Source organism: Macaca nemestrina, chromosome 18 (genome assembly GCF_043159975.1).
Source record: "Macaca nemestrina isolate mMacNem1 chromosome 18, mMacNem.hap1, whole genome shotgun sequence".
NCBI lineage: Eukaryota > Metazoa > Chordata > Mammalia > Primates > Cercopithecidae > Macaca > Macaca nemestrina.
Genome location: NC_092142.1, coordinates 72,927,709 through 72,946,339, shown reverse-complemented (window position 1 = coordinate 72,946,339; position 18,631 = coordinate 72,927,709). Strand labels below are relative to the sequence as shown.

General features: G+C 51.0%; 1 protein-coding gene across 2 annotated transcripts in view; it reads right to left on the bottom strand.

Moving 5' to 3' along the window:
* LOC105491291 (ST3 beta-galactoside alpha-2,3-sialyltransferase 2) overlaps positions 1–5,760 on the bottom strand; it is a 59,371-nt gene extending 53,611 nt beyond the window's left edge. The window contains exon 1 of one of the 2 annotated variants that reach the window (XM_011757533.3): positions 5,611–5,760. The gene's annotated coding sequence lies outside the window, so the exon portion shown is untranslated. The remainder of the gene's footprint in view (positions 1–5,610) is intronic. The other variant, XM_011757532.3, reaches the window with a different exon arrangement.
* Between the last annotated feature and the right edge of the window lie 12,871 nt (positions 5,761–18,631).

The window sequence follows — 18,631 nt, the reverse complement described above, 5'->3', positions numbered from 1 at the left end:
ATCCCAAGTGGTGACAAAATGAGCACAGCTGGAGCAGATGCATCCTGGCAACAGTGGTTCCCTGAAGAGACTGGCCTTTGGTCCCTGCTGTACCCACTCCAAGACCCTGGAGGGGACCTGGGTCCTGAGTCGTCACTCTGATTTTATAGTTCCCACAGCTTTCCAAGGAAGTGCTTTCCTGCCAAAGGCAGCCAAGTTTCTGGTTGCAACCAAACAGGATTCCTTACTACTTTCTAAATAAATCCCCTATGCTCTAGACAAAAGGGACATCTCCCTAAATGTGCCTTGTAATAGCCTGTCTTTGTACCTGTTGGCCTGCACACCCCTCCAGCCCACAGGCACTGCCTGGAAACCTACCCTTAGAGGCCCATCCCAAATGCCTTTTCTGAACCCCCTATGGGGATGACTTAGACCTCCTTTAACTGGCCACTTCCCCTGTAGATCTACTGGTGGGCTTGTCTTATCCCCCTCCCAGGGGACAGCAACTTGGACATTACTGTCTCCTCCACAACACTCAGCAAAGTTCTCGGCTCAAAAAAACTCAGACTTGGCCAGGCATAGTGGCTCACACCTGTAATCCCAGCAGTTTGGGAGGCTGAGGTGGGCAGATCACGAGGTCAGGAGTTCGAGACCAGCCTGGCCAACATGGTAAAACCCTGTCTCCAGTAACAATACAAAAATTAGCTGGGTGTGGTGGTGCGTGCCTGTAATCCCAGCTACTTGGGAGTCTGAGGCACGAGAGTCACTTGAACCCAGGAGTCGGAAGTTGCAGTGAGCCGAGATCACACCACTGCATTCCAGCCTAGCGACAGAATGAGACTCCGTCTCAAAAACAAACAAACAAAATTCAGATTTTTGGGGGCAGACGACCCCAAAGGACAATTAAGGTTTGTTGAGCACAACAAGGAGCAGGAACTAAGAGCAGGGGCTGTGCGGCAGAAAGACATGAGTTTCAATCCCAGATCCTCCTGCTGTCTGTTTGGGCATGACTGATAAGTTCTGTAAGTCTCAGTTCATCATCTACAAAGCAGCAGCAACAACGCCAGCCTTGCAGTGTTGCTGTGAGGATTCACTAACACCAGAGAGCACCTAGCACCGTGCCTGGCTGGAAGCAAACACTCAATGAACAGCAGCCATGATTCAAGCTATTAGCAGCAACTGGTTCAGCAGCCACTCCGTTGGCGTTGGAATCAGGAGTCCCAGGGCCGCTGTGTGACCCACAGTGTATCTCTCTGTTCCTCAGTAACCCTACCTAAGTCTGTATCTGCCTTATAAATGTTCCACTGACCTATAAAACAACAGCTGGAAAATGCTCTGCAAAGCACAATGTAAGTGATGCCTCCTGCTTTTCTAAATTTCAAAGACTCCCAGGCACCCTGTCTAGTGTGCAGCCATGGCAGGACTTTACTTGGCAGGCACCCCAACCCATTTGGTTGGGGAAACAGGCACAGGCCAGACGAGGGCCCGGTGCAGCAATTTGCTTCACTATGTCCACACAGTTACTCTTTTCCAAAGCCACGGCTCCTAAATTTCCTGCTTGGTTGTGGGGCATTCCTTCAAAAAACCATGGGGCAGTGTCCTTCCAATCATTACCAATCCTAGGCAGCATCAGAATGAAAGAAAAGTCAAACCAGTACAGCTGCCAGAATAGCCTGGTGGGGAAGTAAGGTGGAAGAAAGTCCCTCTTAAGACTTTACATCTGGCCGGGCGCGGTGGCTCAAGCCTGTAATCCCAGCACTTTGGGAGGCCGAGACGGGCGGATCACGAGGTCGGGAGATCGAGACCATCCTGGCTAACATGGTGAAACCCCGTCTCTACTAAAAAATACAAAAAAAAACTAGCCGGGCGAGGTGGCGGGCGCCTGTAGTCCCAGCTACTGGGGAGGCTGAGGCAGGAGAATGGCGTAAACCCGGGAGGCGGAGCTTGCAGTGAGCTGAGATCCGGCCACTGCACTCCAGCCTGGGCGGCAGAGCAAGACTCCGTCTCCAAAAAAAAAAAAAAAAAAGACTTTACATCTAGCTGTCCGGGCACAGTGGCTCATGCCTGTAATCCCAGCAGTTTGGGAGGCCACAGCGGGCAGATCACCTGAGGTCAGGAGTTTGGGACCAGCCTGACCAACATGGAGAAACTCCATCTCTACTAAAAATACAAAAAAATTAGATGGGCGTGGTGGTACCTGCCTGTAATCCCAGCTACTTGGGAGGCTGAGGCAGGAGACTCACTTGAACCCGGGAGGTGGAGGTTGCAGTAACCTGACATCGTGCCATTGCATTCCAGCCTGGGCAACAAGAACAAAATTCCATCTCAAAAAATAAAAAAAAAAATTTAAAAATACAAAAATTAGCCGGGCATGGTGGTGCATGCCTGTAATCCCAGCTACTCGAGAGGCTGAGACAGGAGAATAGCTTGAACCTGGGAGGCAGAGATCATGCCATTGCACTCCAGCCTGGGCAACAAGAGGGAAACTCCGTTTCAAAAAAAAAAAAAAAAAAAAAAGACTACATTGAGCTGGGTGTAGCAGCTCACACCTCTAATCCCAACACTTTGGGAGGCCGAGGAGGGGGGGGCACCTGAGGTCAGGAGTTCAAGACCAGCCTGGCCAACATGGAGAAACCCCATCTCTACTAAAAATACAAAAATTAGCCGGGCATGGTGGCAGATACCTGTAATCCCAGCTACTGGGGAGGCTGAGGTAGGAGAATCGCTTGAACCTGGGAGGCGGAGGTTGCAGTGAGTTGAGATCATGCCACTGCATTCCAGCCTGGGCGACAGAGCAAGACTCTGTCTCAAAAAAAAAAAAAAAAGACTTTACCTCTGGCCAGGAGTGGTGGCTCACGCCTGTAATCCCAGCACTTTGGGAGGCCAAGGCGGGGGGGATCACCTATCACCTGAGGTCAAGAGTTCAAAACCAGCCTAGCAAACATGGTGAAACCCTGTCTCTACTAAAAATACAAAAGTAGCCAGGTGTCCTGGCATATGCCTGTAATCCTAGGTTCCTGTCACCCCAGGAAGGGGTGGCCAACCAGGCTGAGACAAGAGAATCGCTTGAACTCTGGAGGCAGAAGCTGCAGTGAGCCGAGATCGTGCCACTGCACTCCAGTCTAGGCAACAGAGTGAGACTCCATCTCAAAAAAAAAAAAAAAAAAAGACTTTACATCTGCTTGGATTAATCTCTCAAGCAATTGTGATGGCCCCAAACCAGTGGTTCTCAAAGTGTTAGCTTAGGGAGCTGGAGAGAGATGCAAAATATAGGCTCCACCCAGATTAAACCATAAAACTCTGGAGTCCCCCCCACACACAATCTGTGCCTTAACCAGCTCTCCAGGGGACTCTGACTCTCAGTCAAGGGTGAAGAATCCTTCCCTAAACTTGTAACCATGAGACCTTCTGCTGTAATTCACTTCCTGAACACCCACTATGTGCTGAGGACCAAACCAGGTGGTGGTATTTCAGAAAATGAGGACACATTTGAAGAGCATCCACAGTCTAATGACAGCCAAAATGAAGTACACAAATACCGCCAAAATAAGGCAGGATGTGGTACAGAACAATGCAAAAGAATCCATTTCCCATCCCTCTCCCCAGACCCTACCCCTCAGGTCTTCTTTTGCCAAGAATAGACATGGAAAAATCAAGCCTCCCCAAATCCCCAATCCTGGTATTGCAGACTCCTTAATCTCAGGTGCCTTCTCAAGAAGAGTGGTCCTTACCCTGAGGCTTGGCTGGAGTAGAAATGCTCTCCTGAGGCAATAGCCAGTTGCTCTTAGAAGCTTGGCTTTATCTGGGATTTGCACTCCAAAAGTTCCCAGGAGCCATCAGCGTGCCACAGCACATCACAACAATGCACTCCCATGCGTGGTCACTCCCACAGGCCCCTGCCAGGCTTGCAGGCAAGGGTGCAGAGGCAGACATAAACACCCACACAGACAGTTGGCCCCCTGGCCTCCCTTCCTCCATTCTCAAGTTACAAGGTTAAAAGCATCCAGTTCACAGCCAAGGGGGAGGGCTGGGAAGGGGGTTGCTGAAGCAGTGAACCATCTGGTTCAGATCAAAATTGCTCCTTCAGGACCCCACAGAACTCCTGGAGCCTCCCGTCCCTCCCTTCCTCCACCCATCCCAGTGGAAACTGGGGACTGGGGTAGAATGGATGACCATCCTCCTCCGCCCCCCCCCCCGCCCCCGCAAAAAAAAAAAAAAATCTGAAGAGGACAAAACAAAAAACTGAATAATACAGGCAAATCTGTGCCACCTTTCTGAGCCCTCGTTCCCTCTAAATACTGAGCACCACGACAAAACTTGAGATCACCGCCCACATACTCTGTGCCTTCCTCCACAGAGAGATCAGGGCAGCCAGCAGGCATCCCTCCCTGAAAGGGCAACCCCTCCAAAGTTAGCAGCAGAAGCAAGATGAAGCTGAGGGGTGTGGTCTCCCAGACTCCTCTTATGCCACCCTCTCTCTAAAAACCAGGGATACCTTCCACCTCAGAGAGGCTTCAGAGCCCACCGGGCAAGGAAGGGGTGGCCAACGAGCTTCCAAACATTCGTCCCAAAGACGAGGCAGGAGTGTGAGTTACTGGCCAGAGGCCCCACAGTGCGTGTATCCCCTTGGAGGCTTTGACTGAAAAGAGGCCTCACGTCCCTGCCTGCCCCCAGCACCTCTCTAGCCCCTTTCTCCAACACCACTTTTGACTCAGTCCTCCGCTCCTTTACGCAGCTGTAAAGCAAGAGGCGAGATGGGAGATGGGAGACGGGAGGTGGATGCAGTTGGCAAAAGATAACTCGAAAGGCTAACTTGAGCAAGCAAGCAATGGGTGGTGACTCCTCTACAGGCAGAGGGGGCCCGGAATGGGCTATGCGAAGTAGGGAAGGCCAACAGCAGTGACAGGAAGCTAAGGGGAGATCAAGTGAGCTCAGCCCAGAGCTGTAGCAGGGGGTGGAAGTTTGGTCCAGTCACAGGGTAATGACTGGGGGGAAGAAATGACTTCCATTCCCAGGCAGAGAAGGAATAGGAGAGAGGAGAGACGGGGTTCAGGCCAGCCTCCACGGGACTGGAGCACTGGCCAAGTTTCTGGCTTACGTGCTTCAGTTTCCCCAAAGTAGGAAGGTCGAGCCGTGAGAACTGGGCCACTGAGGGTGGTTAGGGGGCAGTGCCAGGTAGGGGAAAGATCACAGGGGAGAGAGGAGAGAGGTGCTGATGGGGCAGACAGGCTCCGGCCAAGAGTGGGGCCGGGGTCTCCCAGGTGGAGCAGAGGCCGGGAGAGCCAGGGGTTAGGGGTACGAACTAGGGAGTGGAATGAAGTCGGGACCAGGGCAGGGAGCTCTTCCGAGGGCTGGGGCTGGGGGCTACCGGCAAAGGAGCGGAGCGGGAGCCCTGGGAGGCTGGGAGCGGCTGGACTTGCAGAGCAGAAGGCGGGGATCCGGAATGAGGCCAACGCGCGCGGACCCCCGCCTACATGAGGGAGCCCGGTGCCCCGGCCCGGGGGAAGTTGCGGGGCTGGACCGGGCCGGTCTGGGTCGCTGGGCCGCGCCAGCTGCCCGCGCATGGGAGGTCTGGGCAGCTGGGGGCCCGGGGCGCTCCGCATCCCGCCCGCCCTCATCCCGCCCGCGCACCTCAGTCAGCGCCCGGCGCTGCGCGGGCCATACTCGCCGCTCCTGCCGCCGCCTCCGCCGGCGCAGAAAGCCGTCGCCGCTGCCGCCGCCGGCGTCCGGACCCGTTAGCTCGCGGCTCTCTTGTCCGCCCGCCGTGGGCTAGTCCCGCCCTTGCCTGGCCCAGCCCTACCCGAGCGCCGCGCCGCCGCCTCAGCCCGGCCCCTCCCCCCACCCCTGCCCGGCTTGAAGGGAAGGGTGGGGGACAGGGGCGACTGCCCCCACCCCATTCACATCCTCCCCGTTTCTCCCTCCCTCCGCCCCCCGCACGCGCGCCGGCATGCTGGGATATGGAGTCTAGGCGGCTCTGGGCCGCCGGGGACGCCCCGCGTCCAGGACTACATCTCCCAGAAGACAGCGCGCGCTCCCCAGGGATTGTGGGCTTTGTAGTTTCGCTAGGGCTCGGGGGTCCGCCCCGCAGGAGGGGAGAAGGAGGGGGATGGGAAGTCTTCATTCTCAGAAGGCCAGGCTCGGGCGGCTGGAGCAGACGGCCCCGAGGCGGGTGGGATACCTGGGTTTCCAGGGAGGTGCACACTAGCCGAGGACACCTGTCAGATGCTGCTGTGGCCAGCTGCGGACAAGCCCGGCCGGAGGGCACTGTTCCCACTCGCGCTTTCAAAGAGCCGCGACCTGAGGCCAGCTTGGCTTCACGCCCAGGCTCTGAAAGCCCAAGCTGCGGTGGGGATGCTGCGCCCTGGCCCAAGGGGAGAGAGACCCCATCAGCGGTGCAGGCGGGGGTTTGGCCTCGCTGGACTTTGTGTTCCCCACCCGGGAAGAGAGGAAAAGGGGGCAGAGTGTCTGTTGTTTCCTCATCTACGGGGGCATCTCCCATTGCAGGCTCTGTCTTAGATGCCTGTAGCTTCCTACTGTTGAGGGCAAAGTGAATGCATTTTAAATATTTGGCATGTCTTTTCTTAGCTCATCCTTTCCCTAACTTCCGCACCTAGTTCAAAACCTTTATGAAGGCCGGGCGCGGTGGCTCAAGCCTGTAATCCCAGCACTTTGGGAGGCCGAGACGGGTGGATCACAAGGTCAGGAGATCGAGACCATCCTGGTGAACACAGTGAAACCCCGTCTCTACTAAAACTACAAAAAACTAGCCAGGCGAGGTGGCGGGCGCCTGTAGTCCCAGCTACTCGGGAGGCTGAGGCAGGAGAATGGCGTGAACCCGGGAGGCGGAGCTTGCAGTGAGCTGAGATCCGGCCACTGCACTCCAGCCTGGGCGACAGAGCGAGACTCTGTCTCAAAAAAAAAAAAAAAAAAAAAAAAAAAAAAAAAACCTTTATGAAACTCCAGGTGGACCGCAGTTTCGCCCCTCCAACAGGCTGAGGTGAGGCTAAAGTGGTTCTGAATTTTTGGTGTGTATGGGATCCTCTTGGTGAGCTTGTTTAAACGCAGATTGCTGTCCCCACTCTCAGCTTCTGGTTCTTTTAGCTCTAGGGCAGGCCCCAGGATTGGCATTGCTACCCCGTTTCCAGGTGTTACTCATGCTGCCGGTTACTGCTTTGATAACCTGATAACCTCTGCTGTTGGTGTTTGCTGCTAGCACACCGGTATCCTCTTTCAAGGATGGCCCTTCTGTGGGATAATTAATAATGGCCCTGAAGAGCCAAACCCGGGAAGGCAGGGTCCCAGTCTAGTCCAATTTAGCACAGGAATGCTCTTTGTTTTTGCGCCCAGGCTGGAGTGCAGTGACGTGATCACGGCTCACTGCAGCCTCAACCTCCCAGACTCAACAGATCCTCCCACCTCAGCCTCCTGAGTAGCTGGGACTACAGGCATGTACCACCATACCCGGTTAAATTTTGTGTTTTTTGTAGAGATAGGGTTTTCCCATGTTGACCAGGCTGGTCTCAAACTTCCCATGTTGCCCAGGCTGGGCTCAAGCGAACCTCCTGCCTCCGCCTCCCAAAGTGCTGGGATTACGCATGTGAGCCACTGTGCTCTGCCAGGAATGCTGTCTTTAATAGCAGTAAATCAGTACACTCCCTAAAGGAAGATACCACTTGAGCCATCTGCCTGCAGGTGTTCTGGCACCCCTTGAAATTCCCCCTAAAGCTGGGAAGGTTTTTCTCGTGCAAGGTGGGCAGCAGGGGCATGCCTGGTGCTACCTTCCAAGCCATGGATACAAGCCAGGATTTGTGATATCAAACCCCTAGGACAAGGTCAGTTTAGTAGTGTCTGCTACCTCTGGGTGGGCTATGGCCTAAGACAGGCTGGGGAAGTGGGAGGTGGGGCAGTAGATTCCTGGCTTGTCAGGTACTGAGAAAGGTTCTCATTCTTTTTGTTTATTTGTTTTGAGACGGAGTCCCGCTACATCGCCCAGGCTGGAATGCAGTGGCATGATCTCGGCTCACTGCAGTCTCTGCCTCTGGGGTTCAGGTGATTCTTGTGCATCAGCCTCCAGAGCAGTGGGGATTACAGGCATGCACCACCACACCTGGCTAATTTTTGTATTTTTAATAGAGACAGGGTTTCACTATGTTGGCCAGGCTGGTCTGGAATTCCTGACCTCAAGTGATATGCGCACCTCGGCCACCCAAAGTGCCAGCACCACACCCAGCCAAGAATGGTTCTCATTTTTTGACCCAGGTGGGCCCTTCTTACTACCTATTATTCTGCTGTTCTTGCAGCTACAAACTGCTGAAAAGAAAGCTTAGTAAGCATCACCCTCAAGCAGGAGGAACCTAGACTCTTCCACCTGTCAGCTGACCAAACTCCTTGACCAAACTCTAGACAAGCTTCGCCAAGCCCCCTTCTCAACTAGGCCTCAATCTTGGCCCATAAAAACTACAGACTCTTGGCTGGGCTCATGGCTCAAGCTTATAATCCCAGTGTCAGAGGCATTTGAACCAGAGCAACTCCATCTTGAATAGGGACTAGGTAAAATAAGGCCGAGACCTCCTGGGCTGTGTTCCCTAAAGGTTAAGGCATTCTAAGTCGCAGGATGAGATAGGAGGTCTGCACAAGACACAGGTCACAAAGACCTTGCTGATAAAACAGGTGGCAGTAAAGAAGCTGGCCAAATCCCACCAAAACCAAGATGGTGACGAAAGTGACCTCTGGTCATCCTCAGTGCTCATTATATGCTAATTAGAATGCATTAACATGCTAAGAGACCCTCCCACCAGTGCCATGACAGTTCATAAATGCCATGGCAACACCCGACAGTTACCCTATATGGTCTAAAAAGTGGAGGAACCCTTACTTTGGGGAATTGCCCACCCCTTTCCCAGCAAACTCATGAATAATCCACCCCTTGTTTAGCATATACTAAAAAAAATAGGCTGGGCACTGAGGCTCACGCCTGTAATCCCAGCACTTTGGGAGGCTGAGGCAGGTGGATCACGTGAGGCCAGGAGTTCAAGACCAGCCTGACCAACATGATGAAACCCTGTCTCTACCAAAAATGCAAAACTTTGCTGGGCGTGGTAGTGCGTGCCTGTAATCCCAGTTACTTGGGAGGCTGAGGCATGAGAATTGCTTGAACCTGGGAGGTGGAGGTTACAGTGAGCTGAGATCCTGTCACTGCACTCCAGCCTGAGCAACAGAGTGAGACTCTGTCTTAAACAAAAAAGGGCCAGGCATGGTGGCTTACACCTGTAATCCCAGCACTTTGGGAGGCTGAGGCAGATGGATCATGAGGTCAGGAGTTCAAGACCAGTATGGCCAAGATGGTGAAACCCCGTTTCTACTAAAAGTACAAAAATTAGCCGGGCGTGGTGGCAGGCGCCTGTAATCCCAGCTACTCAGGAGGCTGAAGCAGGAGAACAGCTTGAACCCAGAGGGGGGCGGAGGTTGCAGTGAGTCGACATCGTGCCACTGCACACCGGCCTGACTGGCAGAGTGAGACTCCATCTCAAAAAATAAAAAATAAAAAACCAACCAAACAAAAAAACACCTACAGACTCTCAACTCAAGTGATTTTACCCACCCTTCTCCCTCCACATTAAAAGGCTTCTACAAAGGCTGGTCACGGTGGTTCATGCCTGTAATCCCAGCACTTTAGGAGGCCTAGGCACATAGATTGTCTGAGCTTAGAAGTTTGAGACCAGCCTAGGCAACATGGAAAAACCCTGTCTCTATTTATAAAAAAGAAAAGAGAGCTGGGTGCAGTGGCTCACACCTGTAATCCCAGCATTTTGGGAGGCCAAGGTGGGTGGATCACGAGGTCAGGAGTTCAGGGGTGGCCTGAACTCTTCCAGCCTGGCCAAGATGGTGAAACTCTGTCTCTACTGAAAATACAAAAAATAGTGGGGCGTGGTGGTGGGAACCCATAATCCCAGCTACTGGGGAGGCTGAGGCAGAGAATTGCTTGAACCCAGGAGGTGTAGGTTGCAGTGAGCAGAGACTGCACCACTGCATTCCAGCCTGGGCAACAGAGTGAGACTCCGTCTCAAAAAAAAAAAAAAAAAAAAAAAAAAAAGACTTAAACACTAATATAGTTTCTAACAGTTCAAGGTCACATCTTAGCATGGCCCAATCCCACCTAAAAGTGCCTGCCTGAGAAAGCCCGCCACTGCCGAAAGAATTGACTGTTCCAGGCAACACCCAGCCATAGGTTCCAGCTACACGTTCTCAGAGCATTTACTAAAAAGGGCTCACAGTTGTGAATTCCTTCTCTGATCCTTTGAGATGTATAAGTATCTTCTATAACTCAAGAGTGTCTTTCTCAAGGACCTGAAAGCCATTCCTTGAATGTCATCATCCTGAAGGATGATGTGGGAGGATAGAATCCTAACTTCAATAATTGCCAGCTAGTGGACAGAGCTGTACATTGCCCGATCCTTTGCAATTTTTCATGTCCTTGACTCTACTGAACCTCTGCCTTCCACCTTCCCTACTCCTTCATCCACTCTGAAACACAAGTTTTAAGGTGTTTAGGCTGAGAGCAGTGGCTCACACCTGTAATCCCAGCACTTTGGAAGGCTGAGGTAGCTGGAGCACTTGAGGTCAGGAGTTCGAGACCAGCCTGGCCAACATGGCGAAAGTCCGTCTCTACTAAAAATATATAAATTAACCAGGCGTGGTGGTGGGTGCCTGTAGTTCCAGCTGCTTGGGAGGCTGACACAGGAGAATCACTTGAACCTGGGAGGCAGAGGTTGCAACAAGCTGAGATTGCACCACTGCACTCCAGCCTGGGCAACAGAACAAGACTCTGTCAGAAAACAAACAAAAAACACAAGTTATCTTGCCAGACTCACTGACTTGTGCCTGTAATCCCAGCTACTCTGAGGGCTGAAGTGGCAGGATCACTTGAGGACAGGAGTTTGAGACCAGCATGGGCAACATAGCAAGACCCCATCTCTAAAAAATAAATTTAAATTCCCAGTCACTTCTGTACAAATCAAAGTTGGTCCAAGTTCACACTGGACCCTCTTCCCTACTGCAATAGTGTATTACAAATTAAAATCTGTTCTTACCACCTTTTTTATTCATTTTAGAGACGAGGTCTTGCTGTCTCACCCAGGCAGGATTGCAGTGGTGTGATCATGGCTCACTGCATCCTTGAACTCCTGGGCTCGAGGGATCCTTCCACCTCAGCCTCCTGAGCTAGAAGTACAAGCACACACCACCATGCCCAGCTAATTTTCTTTTGTTTTTAAGATGGTGACGGGTCTTGCCATCTTTCCCAGGCTGGTCTCGAATTCCTGGACTCAATCGATCCTCCCACCTCAGCCTCCCAGAGTACTGGGATTACAGGCCACTGTGTGCCTGTTCTGTCCTTACCACTTCAACTAACATCTAGCTTTATCTTTTTTTTTTTCCTTGACTTTGTTTATCTTTGACAAAGTAGGTATCTACTCTGCGTCACAGGGGCCCAGGCTCTAGCTCCCCGCTCATTATCTCACTGAGTCAAAAGGGGCTGGGCACAGTGGCTCACGCCTGTAATCCCAGCACTTTGGAATGCCGAGGTGGGCAGATCACAAGGTCAGGAGTTTGAGACAAGCCTGGCCAACACAGTGAAACCCCGTCTCTACTAAAAAAATACAAAAATTGGGCCGGGCGCATTGGCTCACACCTGTAATCCCAGCATTTTGGGAGGCTGAGGCAGGCGAATCACCAGGTCAGGAGATCGAGACCATCTGGCTAACATGGTGAAACCCTGTCTCTACTAAAAATATACAAAAAAATTAGCAGAGCGCGGTGGCAGGAGCCTGTAGTCCCAGTTACTTAGGAGGCTGAAGCAGGATAGTGGCATGAACCCAGGAGGTGGAGCTTGCAGTGAGCCGAGGTTGTGCCACTGCACTCCAGCCTGGGCAACAGATTGAGACTCCCTCTCAAAAAAAAAAAAAAAAAAAAAAAAAACTCGCCAGGCATGGTGGCAGGCACCTGTAATCTCAGCTACTCAGGAGGCTGAGGCAGAGAATTGCTTGAACCTAGGAGGCAGAGATTGCAGTGAGCCAAGATTGTGTCATTGCACTGCAGCCTGGGTGACAGACTGAGACCCTTTCTGGAAAAATAAATAAATAAATAAATAAATAAATAAATAAATAAATAACAGTCAAAAGAGGCTGGGCGTGGTGGCTCACGCCTGTATTCCCAGCACTTTGGGAGGCCGAGGTGGGTGGATCACGAGGTCAGGAGTTTGAGACCAGCCAGGCCAACATAGTGAAACTGCGTCTCTACTGAATAAAACCACAAAAGTTAGCCATGCTTGGTGGCGGGTGCCTGTAGCCCCAGCTACTTGGGAGGCTGAGGGAGAATTGCTTGAACCCAGGAGGCAGAGGTTGCAGTGAGCTGAGATTGTGCCACTGCACTCCAGCCTGGGTGACAGAACAAGACTCTATCTCAAAAAAAAAAAAAAAAAGACAAAAAGAGTCAAGAGGGGCTGGGCATGGTCGCTTATGCCTGTAACCCCAGCACTTTGGGAGTCTCAAGTGGGCAGATCACCTGAGGTCAGCAGTTCGAGGCCATCCCGGCCAACATGGCGAAACCCTGTCTTTTTTTTTTGAGACAGCGTCTTGCTCTGTCACCCAGGCTGGAGTGCAGTGGCATTATCTTAGCTCACTGCAGGCTCCGCCTCCCGGGTTCACGCCATTCTCCCGCCTCAGCCTCTCTAGCAGCTGGGACTACACGCATACACCGCCACACCCAGCTAATTTTTTTTTTTTGTATTTTTAGTAGAGACGGGGTTTCACCATGTTAACCAGGATACTCTTGACCTCCTGACCTTGTGATCTGCCCACCTCGGCCTCCCAAAGTGCTGGGATTACAGGCGTGAGCCACTGCACCCGGCGCAAAACCCTACCTTTACTAAAAATACAAAAATTACCCAAGTGTGGTGACACATGTCTGTAATCCCAGCTACTGGAGAGGCTGAGGCAGGAGAATCACTTGAACTGGGTGGTGGAGGTTGCAGTGAGCTGAGATCACGCCACTGCACTGTAGCCTGGGCAACAGAGCGAGACTCTGTCTTTAAAAAAAAAAAAAATTAAAGAGTCAATAGGATGAGTTAACCCTAGGTCCTTGGACAAGTTGCCAAATAGCTGCCAGAGGCAATGGACTCTGACTCACATGGACTCAGAGGTACTTTTCTGTTTTCTTTTTTTTTTTGAGACAGAGTTTTGCTTTTGTCACCCATGCTGGAGTGCAGTGACATGATCTTGGCTCACTGCAACCTCTGCCTTCCAGGTTCAAGTGATTCTCCCACCTCAGCCTCCCGAGTAGGTGGGACTACAGGCGCACCACCATGCCTTGCTAATTTTTGTATTTTTAGTAGAGACAAGGTTTCACCATATTGGCCAGGCTGGTCTTGAACTCCTGACCTCAGGTGATCCACCCACCCCAGCCTCCCAAAGTGCTAGAATTATTTGCGTGAGCCACCACGCCCGGCCGAGTCTCACTCTTTTGCCCAGGCTGGAGTGAAGTGGCGTGAGCTCACTGCAACCTCTGCCCCGCCAGCTGGAACAATTCTCCAGCCTTAAGACTCCCAAGTATCTGGGATTATAGGCATCTGCCACCATGCCCAGCTAATTTTCTTTTTTTTTTTTGTATTTTTAGTAGAAACAGGGTTTTGCCGTGTTGGCCAGGGCTGGGCATCTTTAGACGTGTCTATAGACGCGTACCAACATGCTGGACTAATTTTTGTATTTTTAGTAGAGATGGATTTTCACCATGTTGGCGAGGCTGGTTCGAACTCCTGACCTCAGGTGATCCACCTCCCTCAGCCTCCCAAAGTGCTAGGATTACAGGCATGAGCCACCGTGTCTGGCCTTCCTTTTTTTTTAATTTTAATTTTTTTGGGGCCGGGCACGGTGGCTCACGCCTGTAATCCCAGCACTTTGGGAGGCCGAGGCGGGCGGATCACAAGGTCAGGAGATCGAGACCACGGTGAAACCCCGTCTCTACTAAAAATACAAAAAATTGCCGGGCGCAGTGGCTCAAGCCTGTAATCCCAGCACTTTGGGAGGCCGAGGCGGGCGGATCACAAGGTCAAGAGATCGAGACCACAGTGAAACCCCGTCTCTACTAAAAATACAAAAAACTAGCCGGGCGCGGTGGCGGGCGCCTGTAGTCCTAGCTACTCAGGAGGCTGAGGCAGGAGAATGGCGTGAACCCAGGAGGCGGAGCTTGCAGTGAGCCGAGATCGCGCCACTGCACTCCAGCCTGGGCAACAGCGTGAGACTCCGTCTCAAAAAAAAAAAAAAAAAAAAAAAAAAATTAGCCGGGCGTGGTGGTGGGCGCCTGTAGTCCCAGCTACTCGGGAGACTCAGGCAGGAGAATGGCGTGAACCTGGGAGGCGGAGCTTGCAGTAAGCCAAGATCGCGCCACTGCACTCCAGCCTGGGTGACAGAGCAAGACTCCGTCTCAAAAAAAAAAAAAAAATTTTTATTTTTTTGATGCAGGGTCTTGCTTTGTCATATATGCTGGAAAGCAGTGACACAATCATGGCTCACCAGCCTTGACCTCCCAGACTCAAGCAATCCTCTCACCTCAGCCACCTGCTGAGTAGCTGGGAATACAGGCATGTGCCACCACCACACCTGGCTAGTTTTTGTGTTTTTTTGTAGAGACAGGGTCTCACCACGTTGCCCAGGCTGGTCTGGAACTCCTGGGCTCGACTGATCCACCCACCTTGACCTTCCAAAATGCTGTGGTTATAGGTGTGAGCCACCGTACCTGGCCTCGGTTTTCCTTTTCATTTGTTCCCATCACAGCCCATAGGGGACTCAGTAATCCATATGCAGTCCCGAGTCTGCCCATTCAATCACCCGCCATGCCCTGCTTACAAGGACTTTGCCTCTGTGCCCAAGTCACATGCAGTGGCAACATTCCCTCACAGGCAGAAGTTAAATGAGCCTTTCTGAGTTTACATCCATCTCTCAAATATCTGTTAGCAGATTATTCAGGAAGAATTAAAAGGTCTTTGCCTGGGTGGGACCTCAGTTCCAACAGGACCCACCAGCATATCACCTGCACTACCTCCCAATTCCCTGTCCAATTGGGCCACCCATTTACCCTGTGCTTTCTGGTCCTATCCATTCATCTAAATTCTGCCTGACTGTCCAAAGTCCACTTTGAGTTTTCTTTCCTCTAGAAAGTTCTCCCCAGGGCCGGGCGCGGTGGCTCACGCCTGTAATCCCAGCACTTTGGGAGGCCGAGGCGGGCGGATCACAAGGTCAGGAGATCGAGACCACGGTGAAACCCCGTCTCTACTAAAAATACAAAAAATTAGCCGGGCGCGGTGGCGGGCGCCTGTAGTCCCAGCTACTCGGGAGGCTGAGGCAGGAGAATGGCGTAAACCCAGGAGGCGGAGCTTGCAGTGAGCCGAGATCGCGCCACTGCACTCCAGCCTGGGCGACAGAGCGAGACTCCGTCTCAAAAAACAAAAAACAAAAAACAAACAAAAAAAAAAGAAAGTTCTCCCCAGATGCCTCAGCCCCATGTCAACATCACCCTCACCCCCACTCTTTTTTTTTTTAAAGACAAAGTCTCACTCTGTTGCCCAGGTTGGAGTGCAGTGGCACAATCTCAGCTCACCACAACCTCCGCCTCCCAGGTTCAAGCAATTCTCCTGCCTCAGCCTCCCATTTGGTTGGGATTACAGGCGCCCAACACCATGCCTGGCTAATTTTTTGTATTTTTAGTAGAGACAGGGTTTCACCATGTTGGCCAGCCTGGTCTCAAACTCATGACCTCAGGTGATCCCATCCTGGGCCTCCCAAAGTACTGGGATTACAGGCATGAGCCACTGCGCCCGGCCTTTTGTTTTTTTTTTTTTGAGACGGAGTCTTGCTCTGTCGCCAGGCTGGAGCACAGTGGCACGATCTCAGCTCACTGCAACTTCTGCCTCCTGGGTTCAAGTGATTCTCCTACCATAGCCTCACCAGTAGCTGAGACTACAGGCACGTGCCACCACGCCCAGCTAATTTTTGTATTTTTAGTAGAGACAGGGTTTCACCACTTTGACCAGGATGGTCTCTATCTCTTGACCTTATGATCCACCAGCCTCGAACTACCAAAGTGCTGGGATTACAGATGTGAGCCACCGCTCCCGGCCTTTTTTTTTTTTTATTTGTGTCTTTTTTGGCTGGGCAAGGAGGCTCATGCCTGTAATCCCAGCACTTTGGAAGGCTGAGGTGGGCGGATCACTTAAGGATCATTAGCCAGACGTGGTGGCAGGTGTCTGTAATCCCAGCTACTTGGGAAGCTGAGGCAGGAGAATAACTTGAACCCTGGGGGCACAGGTTGCCATGAGCCAAGGTCGCGCTACTGCACCCCAGCTTGTGTGACAGCCTGCCTCAGCCTCCCGAGTAGCTGGATCTATAGACACGTACCAACATGCTGGACTAATTTTTGTATTTTTAGGAGAGATGGGTTCTCACCATGTTGGCAAGGCTGGTCTCGAACTCCTGGCCTGAAGCGATCCACCCACCTTGGCCTCCCAAAGTGCTGGGATTACAGGCTTGAGTCAACGCGCCCAGCCCTAATACAAAATAATTCTGCAAATCTGTAAGAAAATGACCAAATAGACAACTTGGCAGGGTGAGATGTGAGGATCCCTTGAGCGTGGGAGGTCCCAGTCCAGGCTGCAGTAAGCCGAGATTGTGCCCCTGCACTCCAGCCTGCGTGACAGAGCAAGACCTTGTCTCTCAAAAAAAAAAAAAAAAAAAAAAAGTAAAAGAAAATGACCAAGTAGCTAATAGGAAATGTGCAATCACATAGTACTTGTCCTCTTGTGACCAGCATATTCTACTTAGCATAATGTCCACAAGGTTCATCCATGTTGTAGCATATGTCAGAATTTCCTTCCTTTGTAAAGCCGAATAATAGTCTATTATATGTACATACCACGTTTTCTTTATTCATTCATCTGTCAATGATGGGTTGTTTGCAGTTCTTGGCTATTTTAAATACCACTGCTATGAACATGAGTGTACAAACATCTCTTTGAGCTCCTGCTTTCAATTGTGTTATTTGTCTCATTTTCTTTTTTTCTTCCTTTTTTTTTTTTTTTTTTTTTTGAGACAGGGTCTTTTTCTCAATTTTTGCTTCAAAATAATCCAGGGTTGAGGTATAGGGATAGATACAACAAGGTTGGTTAAATTGATAATTATAGAAGAGATGAGGCCAGGCACAGTGGCTCACACCCATAATCCCAGCACTTTGGGAGGCTGAGGCGGGCAGATCACTTGCGGTCAGGAGTTTGAGACTAGCCTGGCCAACATGGTGAAACCCTGTCTCTACTAAAAATACCAAAACTAGCCAGGCATGGTGGCAAATGCCTGTAATCTCAGCTACTTGGGAGGCTGAGGCAGGAGAATGGCTTGAACCTAGGAGGCAGAGGTTGCAGTTAGCAGAGATCGTACCACTGCACTCCAGCCTGGGCAACAAAACGAGACTCTATATAAAAAAAAAAAAAAAAAAAGAGAGAGAGGATGAGTAGTTACTCTAGGTTAATTAATTATAACGTTTTTTTCACCTTTGGATAGATTTGAAGTTTCCATAATAAAATGATTTTTTGACTGGGCAAAAACTAACCAGGCATGGTGGCACACGCCTGCAGTCCCAGCTGTTTGTGAGGCTGAAGCAAGAGGATCAATTGAGCCTGGGAGGTCCAGGCTGCAGTGAACCATGACTGGGCCACTGCACACCAGCCTGGGTGACAGAACAAGTGAAATTGCTGGATCATATAGTAATTTTTTTTTTTTTTGCCCATAATCAAAACTATTTTGGAAAACGGACACCAAAATAGATCACTGTTGTATACTTTGCAAAATCAAACATAATTATGAATACATTATCTTGGCAGATGAATTAGAATTGCTAGACTTATGATAAGGCTTTCTGTGAGAGAACACAGATTCCGGAAGTGGTGTGGATCACTCCATTCGTGATGCTTTCCTCTCAGTGAACACGCTCTGTGAGTCTGGCCTTTCCTTCTGTAGGCTGATACTGTTAAACAACCCACACAAAGAACCACTGTCTGAGCATGGCTGAAAACTATGGTAATCTTGGGACAATCTCCACATTTTACATCCATAAAATAAGAATCTGGACTTTGAACTAGCCGTTTCTTTTATGATTTTTCTCTTCTTCTTCCAAAGACGGATGTAATAAATCTGTAGACAAAGACTTGTTGATCCTTTTGCAAACCCTGCCTGTCCCATCCAGACCTAGTAATTCTAGTGTTAATTTTATGAGAAGCGCCATACTGTTTCCCATAGCTGCTGCACCATTCTCCACTCCCATCAGCAGTGGACAGGCTTCCAATTTCTCCACATCTTCACTAACATTTGCTATTTATTTATTTATTTTTTGAGACAAAGTTTCACTCTTGTTGCCCAGGCTGGAGTGCAATGGCAGGATCTCAGCTCATCACAACCTCCACCTCCTGGGTTCAAGCAATTATCCTGCCTCAGCCTCCCGAGTAGCTGGGATTACAGGCATGCGCCACCATGCCCTGCTAATTTTTGTGTTTTTAGTAGAGACGTGGTTTCTCCATGTTGGTCAAGCTGGTGTTGAACTCTTACCCTCAGAT